This window comes from Chlamydotis macqueenii, chromosome 8 (assembly GCF_036417535.1).
Source record: "Chlamydotis macqueenii isolate bChlMac1 chromosome 8, bChlMac1.mat, whole genome shotgun sequence".
In the NCBI taxonomy this organism is placed as follows: Eukaryota; Metazoa; Chordata; class Aves; order Otidiformes; family Otididae; genus Chlamydotis; species Chlamydotis macqueenii.
The window spans coordinates 16,210,602-16,230,386 of NC_141563.1; positions in this window are offsets into that span (position 1 = coordinate 16,210,602).

Consider the following 19,785-nt stretch of genomic DNA (forward strand, 5'->3'; position numbering starts at 1 on the left):
ACAGATAATTGCAAGGGGGAACCTTTTGAGAAAGGGAATTGTCGTAGTTCAGCCCCGATCGGACCAGACTACGCAGTCTCTCTCTCACTCCCCCCACACTCCGAGAGAACAGGGAGAGAAAATATAAGGAAAAACGGCTCGAGGTTTGAGATAAGGACAGGGAGAAATCCTTAAAGTTACCGTCACGGGCAAAACAGACTCGACTTGGGGAAAACTATTCATTTATTACTACAAACAGCAGGATAATGAGACAGAGAACAAGATAACCTCCCTCCACCCCTCCCTCTTCCCAAGCTTAACATTATCTCTACTACCTTCCCCGCCCCGAGCGGCACGGGGGTGGGGGGGGAAGGGAATGGGGGTTGCGGTCAGTTCATCATATGTTGTTCTACGCCGCTGCTTCATGGTCGGGGGAAGAACTCCTCACATTCCTCCCCTGCTCCGTTGTGGGGTCCCTCCCACGGGCCACAGTCCTTCGTGGAACTGCTCCGGCGTGGGTCATCTCTTCCACGGGTGCAGTCCCTCTACAACAGCTGTCCCAGCGGGCCCTCCACGGGCCACAGCTGCCTTCAGGCATCCACCTCCCCCGGTGCGAGGTCCTTCACGGGCTCCAAGTGGATCTCTGCTCCTCCGTGGACCTCCATGGGCTGCAGGGGGACAACCTGCTCCACCATGGTCGTCACCACAGGCTGCAGGGGAATCTTGGCCAGGAGCTGCATTACTCCTCCCCCTCCTTCTGCACTGACCTTGGCGTCTGCAGCCATTCCTCACAACAGGCTGGCAGATGTCTCGCAGGATCTCTTTTTACATCTTATTCACTTCTTCTCATCTCCTTTCCACTTCTTGCAGCTGGGCTGGACCGAGTCGGGCCCAATTGGCTGCCTGGCGAGAGGCCAGAGGGTGAGGCCTGCAAGGCCCATGAGGCCTGCGCCTCCCCCTCTGCGCCTCTGCCCCCGCTCAGCTTCTTCACATCTTCTCTTCTCTCCTCTTTTTTTTCTGTTTTCCCCTTCTTAAATACGTTATCGCAGAGGCGTTATCACGGGACATTCTGCTACCAATCGGCTTGGCCTTGGCCAGCAGCAGGTCCGCCCTAGGCCCGGCCGAGTCCACTGAACAAAGGGGAGCGACTTCTAGCAGTTTCCTACAGAAGCTACCACCTTAGGCCCCCCCTCACTAACAAAACCACGACAGGAATCTTGCAAAGCCAATAGTACCTAGGTAGCCATATCAGTAATACCATATAAGATTGAGGTGGCCTCAGTAGTGGGATCAGAAATACCAACTTTGGGTACAGACAGGGCTGTGAGCTGAGCTGGTTTTCACAGGGGGTGAATGGGGAGTTAGGTGAGAGACAGTGAACTTCAGATACTCACAATTGGGAACTATGTCAGTGCCCATGTCTGACTGGGACAGGGGGAGTCCTGGGTCGGACCGCATGAAGCCAGGGAGGGGAACTCCCCTGCATCCCCAAGCCCTCCAGATTCACCTCTGCTTCACAGCAGGGAAAATGTAACACGCTGTGTAGAGAGGGGAGGATAAATGTGAATAACCATCCCCTGTCTCTGTGGACAGTGCGCTGCATACATCTGTAGTGATTGCCATGGCATGTTACAGAAATAGCTCCCCTCCAGGAACTTAAATTCTTGCAGCTGGGTGCACAGGTGTGAGGAACATGCTTCAGCTCAGCTCCTCAGGGCAGACAGCCACAGGCAGAGTCATTTCTCCCTGTTGCTGTCTGTGCCCAGTCAGAAGGGGCTTGAAAGAGCTCCTGTTGGAGCCAGAGTGCCTCAGCACCCCTTGGCAGCGTGGCACGGGCACGAGTCTGTGCCATCCCTAGATACGCTCTGACAGAAACATCTTGGTGTGCTGGAGGTGACGGGAGCATGCGAAAGAATTAGCAGTGAGTTGGGGGGCAGTGGGTGTTAATACTGCGTAGGCAGAGGGAGAAGAGAGAAACTGGGGCTGGAAAAATGCAGGAGCTTGGGAGAGGATGTCATGCAAGAACAGCGGAAATGGGTTATGGAGGTTTGGAAGGAAGGTGAATTAGAGCAGTGAGAGATTGGCAGTGCCAAATATTTTATCTCATATCTATGTGCCATAAATGTCCAAAATCTCCATTCGTCCTCTGCATAGTTAGGATCTTCTTCCAACCTTTATTCTTTATAAAGGTCTTTATTCTTTATAAAGCTTGTTCAAAATGCACACACAAAACACACAAAACCTCAGATCCCAGACTACTGCATAAATTGCATTTCCTCTCCTTATTTCCTGAAGATGTTACGTGGTGTGTGTGTTACTCAAATATCATGAAAAACTGGGGACTTGTTAAAAGTGCCCCAGTATCCTAGCGGGAGGAATGAAAGATTATCTTAGGCTTTTTTTTTTTTTTTTTTTTTTTTTGCAGTGGGGGGATTTGGTACATATAAGATCTGTTCTTGACTTTGTGAAAGGCTTCTTTTGAGACTTAAAGCAAAAGATTTGGATATGTTACTGGCTAAAGCCTTTTGTCTGTCAACTAGAAGATGATGGGAAAGAAGGCTAATGCTTGCTAATTGTATTTGGTGAATAAAGGCACTATTACCTTGTATCTAATGAGATGTGCATTTATTTTTTCATAGTAGGTCGTTACCAAAGTAATATATTTCTGTAAGTCATTAGCACCAATACTTGATGGCATTATAATATCTTCTTATTACTTTCTGTTACTAGTATCTCTCTTAAAGGAGTGGTTTGTTACCTCTATTAGGATTATTTCATCTATCCTAAAACATATGGAACAATAATTTTAGTTCATTCAGTGATAAAATGCAATTTGTTAACTGTGCAAAAGGTGTGGTGATATGCAGGGTTTCTAATCGTGATGCCAGTAACATCAGAAGAGGTCCTTTTTGACACCATAAATAAAAATGACAGTCCACTTAGATTCTTTGCATGGTTTGTCAGTTCCAATTCTCATCCATGTTTCTAAGTATTCTAAAACATGTCAAGATCACAACAGACTTTGAATAACTTATAAAGTATGATTTTAAATCTAACAAAATCTCATAGAGATCTGTTCTACAGTCTTACTGCATCTTGTGCTTTAAGTATCAGCTATGCAGGAAAAACTCTTGACTGTCGATGGACTTGTATTTTTTTCTCCTTGATTTGTACCCATACAATATTGATATAAAAATATTTTAATCAGCAGAGTGTTTCTGCCCACATTGTATAAACTTCATAAATAGGACATTTTCCTCCATGTCCTTGAATTTTGACTGCATTATTACCATTAGTGACAATAAGATGTTTTGTTTCTGGTGTTAAAGGCATATAAAGACTGTCGTTGTCTAAGCCAATCCATGCATGAGGCAACATAAGCCATAGACTTTCCCTTCAACTGGTCTGGGGGGATAAACTGGAACATACTTTTCAGAAAGAAACCCAGACATGATTTATTGTGTCTGAATAATGGAGATGTCAGCATATGCCTTGGTAAGGTGTTTCAGCAGCTGTGTTATTTTCAGGGGTAAAGAAAGTGTGACTTTCTTGTCATTAATTTTGCTGATGCTAGATATTGCGGTATCTGAACATGCTGATTGTGCAATGATGCTGAATATTGTCTACTAGATTAAATAAGCCTATTCATTAGAAAAACTCATTGGTTTGCTTCTTTAAATCTTTAAAAGCCCTACTAGCTTTTACAAGGCTTTCCTAGTCTCTTTTATTCACTCTTAATAATTTAAGAAATGAGAGTAAATTTGATATATTTTGGTTGAATCAGTGTTTTCATTGGACTTTGTAAAACCATCTGAAAGTTTTCTTTAGACTGTCAGATACTTATACTGTGTGTAAAGAAGGCCCTTATACTGGCCTGAAAAGGTGCTATGCTTGCTTACTCTTTTTTTTTTTTTTCTTCCCTTACTGCAAAATTATATTTTGAGGAAAAAATACAAAGGGAGAACAGAGTTTTTTAAATGTCTATAATAATATACTTTCTACTTAAGGGTAGTTTTAGCCACATTTTAATACAGTGTGTTTCATAAGAATAAAGTTCAGAATAGCATGTACCACAAGTCTCTTGCGCTTGTCTACAAAAACACTAAGTTCAGAAAATCTACACGTGAACTTACTCAAGTAGGCATTATTGTGGCACCCAAGCTATCTTATTTTTCCCCTCACTAATCAATTAATAACCAGAGGGTTCATTTTCTTACTGTTTCTAAGCTGGCCTCTATGACACTAACTTCAGTTAAATGTTTGGTTTCCCTTCCCTACCGCTCATAGGAGTGAAGTCAAGCTGTCTTTGGAGAAGACAAAGGTTGGGTTACAAAGAGGAGAGGCAGACAGAAACAGGTAAAAAGGGATTAAAGCAGTCAGTTTTCAGGTTACTTTTAGTAGAAAACAGTAAAAGCTGGTAGCCATTCCTAAACAAGTTTTCTTCAATTTAGCTGCTACTGATAATTCTGTTACAGCAAGTGGTCATGAGAAAATAAAACATAACCTATGCAAGAGAGTTAGTGAGTTGTAATTATATACAGGCTTTCCTGAAAAATGTATTATTCTAATATTAAGATTTGTAAATGGTAGCAAGTTTGAGTAGCCTATTTCTGTATTTTAAAAATAAATGCATTAATTATTTTAGAAGCTTGTTGGTTTTTTTTTTTATTTCTGCTTGAGAATGGGAGACCATTTAATTTTTTTTTTTTGTGTTAAAAAAAGACAACTGAAGCATTGCCTTTAGTGCAAAACTTAACTCAGTTTCAGTTGTAAACCTTAACTGTGTGGGATTCGGTGCTCTCTGTATTGGCTGATGATGTTCCAGTTCTGCTTACCTATTTGAAAAGGTTACCAGATGACACTTGCCTCCAGGATCACTTACTTTAAACATTCATCTTTCCTCAGTTTTAGTTTGTCTTTTGAAAACTTGAAGCCATGCAACGGAGCTAATCAGGAACAAACCAGTGTCAAGGTGTAGGAGGGCTTTCCCAGAAGTGAATACAGATCTGGCTGGAGAAGCAAGGCTGCTGAGTTAATGAGGTCAGCATGCCAAACTGGCAACTCCGTGCACACAGGTGTCTTAAAATGAACTGCCTGGATAGGATGAAATGATGGTATCCATGCAATAACATTGTAGCAGCTAGCTATTTTGGCAAATGGTTAATTAGATCGACTATTAATTTATTAGTGTGCCAATGAATGGACTAGTTCTGGTTGTTCTTGGCCATTGTTGTGTATCAAAAGTTTTTCAGATGTGTGACTAAAAAGGAAACAAGTATTAGGAGACTCACACTCAGAGGAGGGTTAGAATCTCCTTAGTAACGGAGTTTATTTTCAGTCTGTGAGTTTTTTTTAAATTAATAAAATTTTGTATAGCTTTTGAGTAAGTACTCTAATTTAACTTCTAAAGACAGAGCATACTAAGATTTACTGTAATTGTAATACTGAAATATAAAGTTAGTTAATTCAACTAAAATTAGCCTTATGACATAAATGAAGTGTTCATAATGGCAAAAATGCTGTCTCTACAATGTGTGATGGTAGGTTGCCTGATGACTTCAGGGGGAAACTGATAACTGTGTGCTCTGAAAGACAATTGTATTATTAGTATTTAGAAAGATTTGCTTTCAATCCTAAATGTAACAAAAATATTTAAAGTATGTAACAATCACATTTTTCTTTATTTACTCACAACTCTGAACAGGCCTCTCTAACCCTCTCACTCCGTAACCCCAGCTGTAATCTTGCCCTCAACCTCCTTGGGGATTTCCTGCCTTTGTACCTAGGCACAGACACTGACATTTATTGCTATATATTTTTATTTGGAAAGTAGTGTAGCACTAGAGAAGCAAGCAATACAACACTAGTATCTTGCAAAGGAAATTGATCTTTCATAATATTCTGTCTCAATTTGATTCAAAGAAATTGATGATCAGGCCTTTAAAAAGTGCCAGGGCAGCAGCGGGCAACTGAGAAGTATCCTCCAGCTAAAAAGAAAATCATTACAGTGTGAATAATAATTCCAGTGAAACATGGTTTTTAAAAACTCACTGGTACACAGTTTATTGTAGCTTTTAAATGCACCTGTGTTCTTGTGATGTACAAATAAGATCTTGCACATGTCCTAAAGGAAGTTTTTAACCTGATACTGTACTTGATATTGGAAATTTCAGTTCAAAACTGTAGCATGGTGAGCGTAAGTTGCTCTTCTTTTTCAATAATATTGTGCGGCACTGCTATGCTCAAACATTGTATAGTTAAATATTTTGAATTTAATTTAGGTTCTAAACAGAGTCATTTCACACTGGTTGTCTCTTCATGTCTGCATGTGATTGATTTGTGCATAGCACTAAAGTCTGAAAAAGGAGAACTGCTCCAAAGGCCACTGTAATATTTTTTTTTTTCAGGACTCATTTCAGCATGAAAATGAAGTATACTTACATGTGGATATACCTTCTTTTGTTTTCAGCATTTCTGTACTGTATGGGCCAGACATCTGCTGTGACTTAGCAGAAGGTTAATGCTGATGTAATACTGAGTGTGTGAGAGTCACTTCATCATTCTGCCTTTCATCTGGGCAACATGTTTCTGCCTTAATGCAAGAAGACAATAATATCCCCAAGATGTCTTTATAGCTTGTTTAATTATCTCAATTTAATAACTTCTACGACTAAAGTGGGTGTTTTCTTCTGTCATCTCAGAGAAAAAGCTCTGGATGGACTGGCTGATAGGTAGCGAACTTTCAAAAAGTAGATCATTCTGAGCAACCAATATTTTTAATACTTTTTTTGATCATAAAAAGAATATATATTTTATATGTCCATATTATTTTATGTTTTCATTCTCATTTCTTCTAAAAAAAATGGGTTAGTTTGTCTTTGACTAAACCAAAGAACAAAAAAGTAACAGAAAAGAACTGATGTATATGTTGCATGTCTAGTCACATACAGGCATTCAAAGTACTGCAGAAGTTTCTATCAAACATTCATCACCGTCCATGTTCACAAGTTTCACAGAGGTGTTTTCCAGTAATCGTGTTTCTGGTAGTAAAATCTGGACTGCTGAACTGTATGCTTACACTGTTGTTATCTTATCTTGCTAAAGGGAGTTCTTCAGTGGACAGTCTTGACTGAGTTTCCCACTGGTTGTAGTCCCTTCTGATTGTAGTCGATATGATCTTAATCTATTTAGGCTACTTCCCCACATTTGTGAGCTTTTGTTTTAGTTCAGACAGGCATTACTATGTGGAAAGTACTGTTGCATTTTTCAAGCTTTTCAAACAGCTTGTACAAAGATAAATAAAGGAATTCTTAAAGAAAAATGTGAAAATATTTTGCATTCTATCAGTTTTTACAAAAATAGTTTTCAGCTATTCGATTTTTTTTTTGTCACAAGTTTACATGATAGAGCATCATACCTTCACAATAAATATCTACACTGTGCACATATTCATTTGTAACATCTGTCATTTTTTCTCCTCCATTTTTCTACAAGAAGGTAGAGAGTGATTAAGAAATGAAGAAATAGAAGATTGTTTGGAGGAGCTTTTGGAAAAAAAAATGTTTGTTTTCAAGGAAAGAACACCTTCTAACAGACTCTACTAGACAGTGATGTGAATTAAGTATAGTTTTTGTTACAGTAAATTGAAGGGTTTGATCCATTTTGATGAAAATAGGAGCTTTTTGATACCTGTTGGGAGCCAAGTTTTTTCCATTTATGCAGTGTGTTGGGCTGATGCTGCTAAATTTTCTAGGACTTGAGCTCTAGGACTTGAGCTTGGCATCAGTTTGGAACAGTAGTCATGGCACGTTGCCATGCAGACTTTAGACTAATTACTTTTGACTTCTATCTTCTTCTAGAAGTGCTTTGTAGCCATGACAAACTGGAGTTACTAGTACGTATAGAGAAATTGGCAACTATTGCTGTACTGGTCATTCTTGGATATCTGATCCTAAATGCCAGCTGATACCCTGTCAGAGATCTCATTGCTGCAGTTTTTCTAGTGGAGTCATTGGAAAGAAGGGTAGACTACTGCAGGAAAAAAACAAAAAAAACCAAACAAAAAAAACCAACAAACCTGCAAATGAGGCCCCGGCAATAAGCTATGTATGAACTAAGCAGCGTCTACATCTTCGCCTGTGTTTGCTTAAGAGCTGCCATTTAACTTTTCATCTAAAGACTTCTCATCTTTTGTATCTTCGTTGTAATGATTAGTAGTTTTCTGACTTAAAAATTACTTGATTATTGTTTTCTTGTGCCAATTTGGGATACACTGAAGAGTAAAAATTCTTCAGTGTTTGTCCTAAATTGCACGTTTTTATTAATGCTTTTGCCGTTAGCGATGTTTTCACCAGCACATATGGCATAACTAGTTACACACTTTCAACATCTGTGATCAAGAACAATGCAAAACTTTGGTGGTAATGCCCAAGTTTTATCTATTGCCTTCTTCCCTGAGGTTGTGACATCTTCAGATGTCAGAAATGGCAGATGTATTGAGCATGAAAAGGATATAAACAGGAAAGTCCAGGTGTGATAAAATGGTATCAGTTAGACAATGTGTTTTTTTTTTCTTTTTGAGGCCATTAAAACAGAACAGGAATCGTAACACCTCTCTGGTGTCAGAAGTGTCCCTGCTCCCAAAGATACCATTTTCATACATCTTTTCAAATTATGAGACTTTGACTAGATTAAATCGGTCAATATCTGATTGCACCTTAGAGGATTCAGTTATGACCCCGCTATTTTATCCATGGCACTTTGTCTGTTTCAGCTGAACATAGTGTTTTTAATTTCCTGACCTGAACTGGCACTTGGCATTGCTGGGTAATGCTAACTCTCAAAGTAGTCCTTCACTTTTCTAATTTAATTTCTGACTTTTAATACCATAAATACCAATACCATAATACCATATCCTGAGGATATCTAAGTGTTAATTTACTCAGACAAATATGTTTCATTTTTGAATGAAATAATTTAAGTCTTTTAGGATATTGGTATCTTCAGGATGCAACATCAGGATAGTAATGCATTCTGCCAGCAATAGCATTTGATAGAAAATTGGAGGATGTATATAATAAAAATCAATTTTTCTGATGTGACTTCAGTGTTTTGCTAATACAGTCAACAAGGCCAATACAGTGTTAGACAGTGTTGTTTGGAAGTAATGGAGAAGAAAAAAAAAATAGTTGTCAGGTTGTTTTTCAAATCTGTGAATGTCTGCTTAATCCACCAGCTCAAAATGTTGACAATATTGACAATATGTAGTAGAGAACTGTAGAGTGTAGATAGAAGGACAATAAAGCAGTGGAATGTGTGGAACAGATTCTCTGCTAAAAGAGATTAAACATTTGCAGAATTTCCAGCTTGGGGGGGGGGGGGGAACCCAATTACCAGAGGGCAAATAATGCAATGTTATGAGTTGCCTGGAGAGAGTAAATAGAGAACAATTATTTACTATTTCTCACCATACAAGATCTAAGGAAGATGAAATAAATTGATATATCAGACTGATGAAAACTGGCAAAATACAGCAGTGAAACATGTTCCTTAAGTATCTATGCTGCTGTGGTCACAGTCAGCATTCAGGTCTTTGGTATGGCTGTTCCATATCATGCTTCAGCTCTGAGGCAGAGAAGTGATACAATATTGAATTTATACAAGCCGAATGCCCAAGATGAGAATGGCAATTTGAGACCATGCAGTACTTTTAATCTAGGTCTTCCTAAATAGTAGGTTAGATCCTTAGTTGTATTATTTTTTTTCTTTGTGTTTTGAAGAAGGAAAAAAAAAATCCTCTGTTTGAAAAAAAGGTCATTGTTTAAAAAAATAATAGGGTTGCGTGGATATGACCACATAGCTGAGCATTTCAGCCATGAGGCTTTAAGTCATCAGTTCAGGGGTGTTCAAACACCAAGGCAGAAATTAACCCTTATTCATACTGTTCATGGCTTGGCACAACATCCATGAACATCCTGCTTGTGTTATTCTGGTCTCATCTCTGCTAGAAACTTGCTTGCCTAGGTTTTTGGGCTGCTCTGACTGTTACTGTCTGAGTATTATGAAAACTAGGGGCTTAATCATTAACTACCTTTAATTACAGAAGAACGTGAAAGCTATAGAAGGCTACTGCTGAAATCTATAATACTTCATGTTCCAGATGATATCATGACTCATACGACTGAATGCCTGAAATCAGGCTAGAGGTCTAAAAACTGATTTTAAAAACATGAGGAGAAAGATAGGTCAGTGAAATTTTAGAATAGATGAAAACTGTGTTTCTCGCCAGCTATTTAAACCAAGGAATGTATTTATACTTATATTTATATGTCCTATTTGTGTCCTTCAGGGAATGAATCCCATTTGTGCTTGTGCAGAATCTCTGCCCAGGCATTTCAGAGTACGAATATCTAAGGGTGAAGAAGAGTGTGGCTTCCTCTTCTGAAAATGCGTGTAAACCCTTATAGCTTCAAAAGTCAGGAAATCATTGAGAGAGGCTGATTTTGCTGACAGAGCCTAGGGCAAGTAATATTTTAAGCATAATCAACATAACGCATTACCATTTGATGTTTGATTGTCCATAGGGATCTCACTTCTTTCTGCAAGAATGTGAGAGAAAATTATTATACAATGATGCTAACAATGATGCTTTTTTTTCCAAGCTTTTTTCTTTAATTCTTTCTTTTTTTTTTATTTTTTTTTTCTTTAAGTAGAAATGTGGAGGACAGGGATTTTCCGGATATTTAAGAAGAAATCCATTTTCATCTTAATGTAAATGTTTGGTGCCAAGTATAAAATCAGAAATCTGAATTAGAAAATGGAGCTATTACTGCATGAATATAGCAGGAAAAATATGAAAGAGTATGGAAAAGAGAGAATTATGTACATTTATGATAATGCTCTGTACTGATAATACTGATAATTGACTGACATATATAGATGTATGTACTGATAATTACTTATATACTGATATGTACGCACACAGATAACTATTTATATATACTGATAATTATTATCAAAGTAGTAGTTTAAATGCATTTAACTTTTAGTCTGACTAGATCAGCAAAGACTGAATTACCTGAAAGTATAAGCCTTTGTTGTTGGAGATAAGAAATGTAATTCTGTTAAATAAGAAAAAAATATGTAAACTAAGAATTATTTTTTTTTTTAAATATAGAGGGAGACTATGTGACCTGAAGTGGATGTGGATCTTTTATATTTTACTGATGGTGCTTCCCCAACCTGTGAGCAACATATTGCTAATAAGATCGTATGACGTTATTTGCATCCACAAAAACCACAATTTGAAACTGAGTATCCTATTGCTTGTCCAGAAAAATGTCAGCATGATTTTGCTATTGAAACACATTATTCTCAGTCTGTGGACAGAGAAATGTTAGAAACTATTGTAGTAGATCTTGTTACAGACAAGGTTTAATTTACAAATAAACTCCCTGACACACCAAAAGGCTGAAGTATATGCTTCAAGCATGTGAATAGTTTAATTCTGAAATTCAAATTTAGCAAAGACATTAGACACATTATTTAGAGTTAGGATTATAGTGATTTTGTCCCTTGCTCTATTTCTTGTGTTTGTATTGTTACTTCATTTACACTGTAGAGATAGTCTCTTGTTGACATTAAATCATCCTCCCTCCCCTTTTCTGTTTTTTCTTCCTCAAATCAGTATGTTGAGTAAAAGACAAGTAGAGAAGATGGAAACAAAGCAGTATCAAATATTTAAATGTTACTTTTATATCCTAAAATCTTCCAAAGTGTTTGGTATGTTAAAATTTGCACTAGAATTTTGTTTGAACAACTATGGCAGTTTTATTCAACAGATTATTATTGAGACTGAAGAAAAAGAAAAGAGGAGGGAAAGGGAAAGAAAGTAAAATCTTTAGGCTATAACAGCACTTTCTACTTAATCCTGTATTTCACTTGCTATCTCTGACCCTTGTAGAGAAATCTTCCTCTGAAGTTTCTAGTCATGCTGCCTTTATTTTCAGATTAAAGCAATCCTATAACAGTCATGATAAGAGTAACAGCATCTATGAAGAACATTACTATACTGAGAAAAAAATTAATTACTACATTCTTTGAGGCAGACAATAAAAGTGTTAGTGCATTTTATTTTTTTCCCCAGAAATTCAGACCTTGAATACCATACAGCTGAAGAGGTTGCCTCTGGTAATCATAGATTGATTTATTCATTTATTTATTTATTTATTTATTTATTTATTTATTTAGGCTGAAGGGAATGGCCTGAAGTCCATATGGTACAGACTTTGCCTTGTGTTCTGATAAGTTTAGCCTCATTTGAGGATGAGTTTACAAAACAGATTACTAGACAGTTATACAGAAAGATAAGAAAGGGCAATATAATATTTGAAAAAAGGAAACTGTTCTTATACAGCCCACATTAATGACTTGCATCAAGCTGTTGTCATCTTACACTTCAAGTGGAATTTGCTAATACAACCTTTTTATAAATATAATTGTACATGGATGTAAAATTGAGTCTCAGTCACATAGTGGGAACAAATAAATGGCAAAAGGAATTCATACTTGCTTCTGAAAATTTGAAATATCTGATATGGGACAACAGAAGTACATGTGTTGAGGAGGAGGGAAAATTAATTTTAGTTACTGGAAATAACCGACCTTCAAAGAATAAAAACTGGTTTATTAAAAAACAGCAAAAGGATATACCAATTTCCCCTCATCCTATTGTGGTAATTAACACAGAATCCACTGCGGTATTGGTAAACTCAATAGTGTTTGTAGCATATAGACTCTTTTATTCAAGACAATTTTTATGTAGTTTATATGTCCATTACTTCAGTGAAAAGAGTAGGTAGATGCTGGAAAACAACATGCAGTGATGTTTCACATTTGTGTAAAAAGAGTGATCTACTACTTCACACTGAATAGGTAATTTTACCCATATCTTTACTGCCATGCCACTGTTTGACCCTGTACTTCTGAATAGTATTATTAATCATATAATAATAAAACCTTAATTCAGGCAAGTCCACCACAAGTTTGGGGAAAGTTATCTTGGCAGATTAATTTTTGCCCATCTGTGTTTCTGTGTGTGGGCTGTAAATATTGTCATTGTCATAAGGCTTTGCATAAAAAATGTTAAACTGCTCTTTCATTTTCTTTCATTGAAGATTGCTTTACGGTCCATTAAAACAGATTGCTACTTGCTACTGAAGACGGCTACTGCTGTCTTTTTTTATTTGGCTGAACTGTAGCTTGTTTATAGATGCTGTTTTGTGAGACTGGCTCGTTACATATATCAGTCCAGGCTAGGATTTTTAAAGGGCACGGAGGTGGCTAATTCCTGTTAGTGTTATCTTGATAATCGATTATCTAATGGCTTCAGTCTGTACAGAGCTACACAGTGAGTTTTCAAATTTCAGGACTGCCCTGCAATAACTGTTTCTGGTTTTGTTTGTGTGAATTGTGGTTTTGTTCATTCCCCTCTCTCCCCTCTTTTGTTCAAGATAGATAAGTGAGACTTTCCTTTCTCAGTAACAAACTAAAGGAAAAAATGAGCATATGAACCTGGCTCGTGGACAATACTTGTTTGATAGAAGCATTTTAGTTAGTCAGCACTGTGCCGTTTTTCTTTTTGGGGAATGCCATTATAGATGATATTAGTTCACCGAAGAGTCGCCTGTACAAGGATTGCAATCAGGTCTTGAAAAACATCTCAGATAACGATGCATTTTTGCACAGATGACTTAAATTCAAGACTTTCCAGCAGTCTATTTATAGTAATGTCAAAAAGCAACAAAGGCAAGTGTTAGTGAAAAACTGTTGCATGTCAGGTTATTTGTAAAACAGATGTGCAGATGGTCCTTTTAAAGTGGATGAATGCTTAATTCTAAAGTGCAACATGACTGAACTTACTTTTACTGTGCCTTAAATATAGGGATATTACTGATTTTAAGAGTTAGAAAATATTATATAGGTTTAAAGTCATCAGAAGTTGCTAGATGTTGGAGTAAAATGACTTTCATTATGAAATGATCAGTGAAACTTGTCAGAAAGGAAATGATGAAGGTGTTACTTTGCTGAAGTGTTTTGTATCATCTTGCCGCTGGCTGCATCATTGCAAGTACCATAATATATTACATTTTTATATGTTTATTGTCCATGACAGTAACTGTTTTTGCACAGCTTTCTAACTGGTGTGTTTTGTGATGATTCATGCTGGGGTTACATTAGTTTTACTGTGTTACATCATTCAGTGAGATATGAACTGACACAACCCATTGTAAGAGAAGCTGGAAATTTTAGGATAAAACAATTTTCTGTATAAGCCTAGTGATTTGAAGAAAAAAAAAAATGTTTTCTTTTTCCTCCAAGAACTTCTGAGCTTTCTGTGTTTGAAAGATAAATTTAGAGATTGCTTTATTATTCAAGTATGTCTAAAGTACAGGAGGTAAAAACTAGGCTTCATATCTGTTTAAGTAATTAAATGTGTTTTCAATCGACAGCATGTCTGAATGTAAATGAGACAAATCTGTATCAGGATGTAGAGAGGTGTAACAAGTTCTGTGTAGAAATGTTAGAAAAAGAGGTGAAATGGAAATTTCTCTTCACTCATAGCTTGTCTTCCTGCTAATTTTTGCCCTTCGGGCCTAAGTTTGATTACAAATTGCACGTGAACGGTTCCTTTATAAAGCAAGCATTGCAAGTTTATCTTGATTTACTGTTGCAGTGGACTTAAGGGTACAAAACCTTCCCAACTGCATGAGGTGGAAAGGAACATGAGAGAAGTCCTAGAGAGTGACTAGAGTTATTAGTTTTGTCTTTCTGTCAGGTGGTAATTCTACTGTTAAATGTTAATGTTTCAGGACTAACTGCTTCTAGTTCTTGGAGGTAGACTATTCTGTACCCAAAGTGACTGCAGAAGAATCTGTGTCTCACTAGCAGTGATGACAGCATAGCATCATCTTCCCTGGCCACTCCTCTGGCTATTGGTCTTTGCACCTTTGTTACCTAGAAAAAGCCAGGGGTGAATGGAATTAATCTCAGGTTTTAATGACAACGCTGAGAAGGCAATTGCTACTAAAAGTATTCTAAACTCCGTGTCCTGTTCTGCTAGGAAATTTCAGTCTATCCCCTGCAAGGAAATGTGAGCTATGAAATAAATTTAGGTTGGATGCTCATACTGACTTTTGTTTCAGAAACTGGGTATATTTAAACATTGAAAATACCATAGTACAAGTTAACAAAAAAGTTCTGTTGAGGTTGTAACACTGTCCTGAGTCTGTGCCATGCTACACCTTTATTTTGTTCCTTTTAGGGATACATAATATGTATAAAAATATCCATTTTTCTTTGTTAAAAACATTTTTTGATAGAGAAGGAAAGGAAGAGGCTTCGTTTTCATTATTGACAACCAAACAGAAAGTGAGTTACTGCTGCTTTAGAAAACACCAAGATGTATGAAAGGCTCTTATGAATATTCCCTTGTCTTGGAGAGACAGTAAACCTCTATCCATATTTCTTGCCCTCCCTTCTCATATTCAGGATGACAGCCTCATCATAATGTGGATGGGAAACTTGTCATAATCAGAGAAACTCATCTCATGGCTCAAACCCTTTCATTAATATTTTTTTATTTTCCAGTGGAAATTTCTGTTTCTCGTCAAAAAGAGAGTTAACAATCTTAAATATCCTTTTCTGACATCTCGATATCTTTGTTCCCTTCTTATTGTAAAACTGTGTTTTGTTAGCATACTAATGTTATCCCTAGCTGACCCCTTAAGACTGGTATCTTGAAATTTTATTATGCTACCTGGGGTTTAATTTGTCAGTCTCAGCTTGACCTTCATGCAAAGCTGAGGAAAAAAAAAATTAGCCTCTAGCTATGCTAAGTCATTTTAGTAAAATTAATTTTTAAGGTCAATCTTTTACCAGAGCTGTCTTTGTTCCTATGAAAGATTCCATTAGGATCAGATTTCTGTATTGGTTATGTTGATTTAGTGCTTCACTTCAGTTTTACATTTAAAAAAAAATATTTTCTTTCACTTACGTCTTAATTTCTATTTTGCAGTAGTAAAATTCAGGTTTTCATCTTGTCACCATTCCTTTTTTTTCTTTGACAATCAAACTTCACCATAATTTGTCATAAGTTCGAAATCGTGTGGAATGTATGTTGGTAACCAAAAAGGATGAGCAGGCTAACATCATTGCCTATTCTTTAATCATTGCTCAGCAGAAACTATAGCAAGAAGGTGACTTACCTCACTTCTATTGCCAGTCCCTCAGTTGAGATATTTGCAGCCTTGGTTCATGTCTAGCTAAACTGGGAATCTACCTGTTACTTTCCAAGATAAGTAGCAGCACAAGGCTTCTTCATTATACAATCAGTAGATTCTTCCAATTCCTATTCCTCTATTTTTTTAAACTTCATTCTTTTCAGTAGAAATTAAAAAGGTAGATCTGCTACCTTGTGTCATTCTGAAGCAGGTTGATCAACTTTACTGCTGCAGGAGTGCTCATTGGATTGCAGTTCCCTTGAGATTCCTAGCACTGGGCTGAGATTCTGACTTACGGAGCTAAGTGAAAAAATTCAGTACAGTCCAAGATTTTATCTTTTTCTAGGAGCAGTTTCAGAAAAAAATGGGATATACATTTAATGGGACGTTGCAACATTCTAAAAATAATTATTTTTCTAATTCAGAACAAAACCTGAAAATTCTGTAATTTGATTGGAAACAAAAATACCAAAGGGAAGAAACTAAATGTGTAAAGATATTGTATTTTCAATAGCATCAAATGCTATGATAAAAATTCACTCTAAATAAAGCTTTTGGTGTTTTGTTTTGTTTTTTTTTTAATTAATTACTTGGGGGGGGCGGGGGAGAAAAAATAGTTTCCTTTACCACAGTCATATTTTTAAAATGTTAGCAGATTTTGAATAATTCCATAAGGTTAACTTTTTTATAACCTGAGATATTCCTTTTCAACATGCTGTCTGGTTATGGTCTAGGAACAATAACATGTGTATAGATTCATAGATTTATTTCAGGAGTCACTAGATACAGCAAAGTGATAACTCTGTTTTCCTAATATTTTATTTGTATTTTTGCACCCTGTTGGAAATTCTATCAATATTTAATCTTTCATACATAACTTCTTGTCCATCCTGTTTGATTCTTACTGTTTATACAGTGCCTGCACTTCTCTTATGTGATGAATTATTTTCAACCTATTGCTTTTCAAAGCATAATTATAATTTAAAATAGGAACAATTATCATTATCCTGTTTTGCTCACACTTAGTTTTAGAAACAGAATGTATTGAAGTTGTTTTCATTATCACCAATTGAATTTACAGTTGTCATTTTAAAACCGTATTAGTAAGCCCTATTTGTATCTTTTATGCCTTCTTTCCTTACCAAGTTAATTTATATAAAAAATATATGAAGCTATCATGGAGGTGATTTACATGCTAAATGTAACCTTATTCAACGTAAAAGTGTTATGGGCTACCCATGAAAGAACATTATGAAAAGCAAATTTCATCATGATCATTAGACATCAATGGAGCTTCATGAAGAACACTTCACTTAAAACTTGCGAGAGATGGAATAGAGCTCAAGAAAGACTTGGAAATTAATATTTATTAATGTCAAACTTTCATATTTTATTCATGTTTTATTCTACAAATGTAGGAATATGATTGGTATTCTGCAAGGAAATTTGAATCAAACAACAACATAGCAAAAGCTGTCATAAAGTTCCCCAAATGTGACTTTTGATGTTAGTACAATTTCCATATAACCTTTTCAAAATTATCAGTACTGTTATGTTAGTAATTTTTATAAAATCTATTTCTGTGACAACTGAAAGGAAGAAAAAAGGAAAGAAAAAAAAAAACAACAACCAAGCTTGGAAATGAGCTTTTAAAGAAGATATTTTATTTCCTCAAAATATCAGAAAAGAAGCAGAGGTGAGTTAAATCCAGCTGGCGACTGGTCACAAGTGGCACTCCCCAGGGCTCAGTACTGGGGCCGGTTCTGTTTAGTATCGTTATCAATGATCTCAATGAGGGGATCGAGTGCTCGCTCAGTAAGTTTGCAGGCAACACCAAGTTGGGCAGGATTGTTGATCTGCTTGAGGGTAGGAAGGCTCTACAGAGGGATCTGGACAGGCTGGATCGATGGGCCGAGGCCAGTTGTATAAGGTTCAACAAGGCTGAGTGCTGAGTCTTACACATGGGTCACAAAAATGCTACAGGCTTGGGGAGGAGTAGCTGAAAAGCTGCCTGGTGGAAAAGGGCCTTGGAGTGTTGGTCGACAGCTGACTACAAGCTTGAATACAAGCCAGCAGTGTGCCCAGGTGGCCAAGAGGGCCAGTAGCATCCGGCTTGTATCAGGAACAGTGTGACCAGCAGCACTAGGGAAGGGATGGTCCCCCTGTACTTGGCACTGGTGAGGCCGTACCTTGAATACTGTGTGCAGGTTTGGGCCCCTCAGTACAAGGATGTTGAGGTGCTGGAGTGCGGCCAGAGAAGGGCAATGAAGCTGGTGAGGGGTCTGGAGCACAAGTCACGTGAGGAGCAGCTGAGGGAACTGGGGTTGTTTAGTATGGAGAAGAGGAGGCTGAGGGGAGACCTCATTGCTCTCTACAATGACCTGAAAGGAGGGTGTAGGAAGGTGGATGTTGGTCTCTTCTCCGAAGTAACTAGTGATAGAATGAGGTGAAATGGCCTCAAGTTGCAGCAGGGGAGGTTTAGGTTGGATATTAGGAAAAATTTCTTTATTGAAAGAGTGGCAGGCACTGGAACAGGCTGCCCAGAGAGGTGACGGAGACACCGTCCCTAGAGATATTTAAAAGATGTATAGATGTGGGGCTCAGGAACATGGTTTAGTGGTGCACTTGACAGTGCTAGGTTAATGGTTGGACTTGAGGATCTTAAAGGTCTTTTCCAACCTAAAAAATTCTGTGATTACTGAATGGGAATTTTGCCAGTAAATCTGGGAGGAAAATCTAAGAGTATTTAAAGAGAAAAATCTTACTGAATAAATTTAAAGTAGAGAAATTTGAAGTAAAATGCCAGTGTCCAGGTCTGTGACAAGAAGGACTAGACTCAAATTGCATAAAGGGAAATGTAGTACAACAGGAAACATTTAGAATTTCTAAGGGACAGATTGTTCTGTCCTTGAAGGTTTTTAGGAACAAAGCAGGCATGTGTCTACTGGGGTTTTCACAGGTAAAACTGATTTTTCTTGAAGAAGGGGGAGCAGAGAGCCACCTGTGGCAGCAGACTCTGTCATTATCACTGAAAGTGCTGTGAAAGGATGTAAAACTTCAGAAGGTGATCTCTAGAACTACAAAAACCTGTGAAATATGCATGCTAAGAAGTGCAGTGGATAGATGGCTAATGGCACCACATACTGGGGATCGAGCTCTTGCTTGTTGTCAATGCCTGATTGATGTGTTGTGACAATGATAACAAAGTGTATGATTTTATAAAAGCAATATTTGCTGCATTTATAAATGCAATAATATTGCATGGACTGATATGCAAAGTGCCAATTTGTTTTCACCTCACTTTCTCAGCCTCCAGCCAAAGTGAGCCACAGTATGGCTATAGATCTTTTTTTTTTCCCCAAAAAAAAAATCATGTGATGCATCAAACCAGTTGAAAAACTCTGATGTAGATTATTTTTTGAGGTGATCACTATCTTCTGTAATTCTGTCACACAGAACAGAGAACTAGGCAATAGAGCTGATAACTTAATTATAATTCTTCATATATTTCTGATTGCAGAGTACA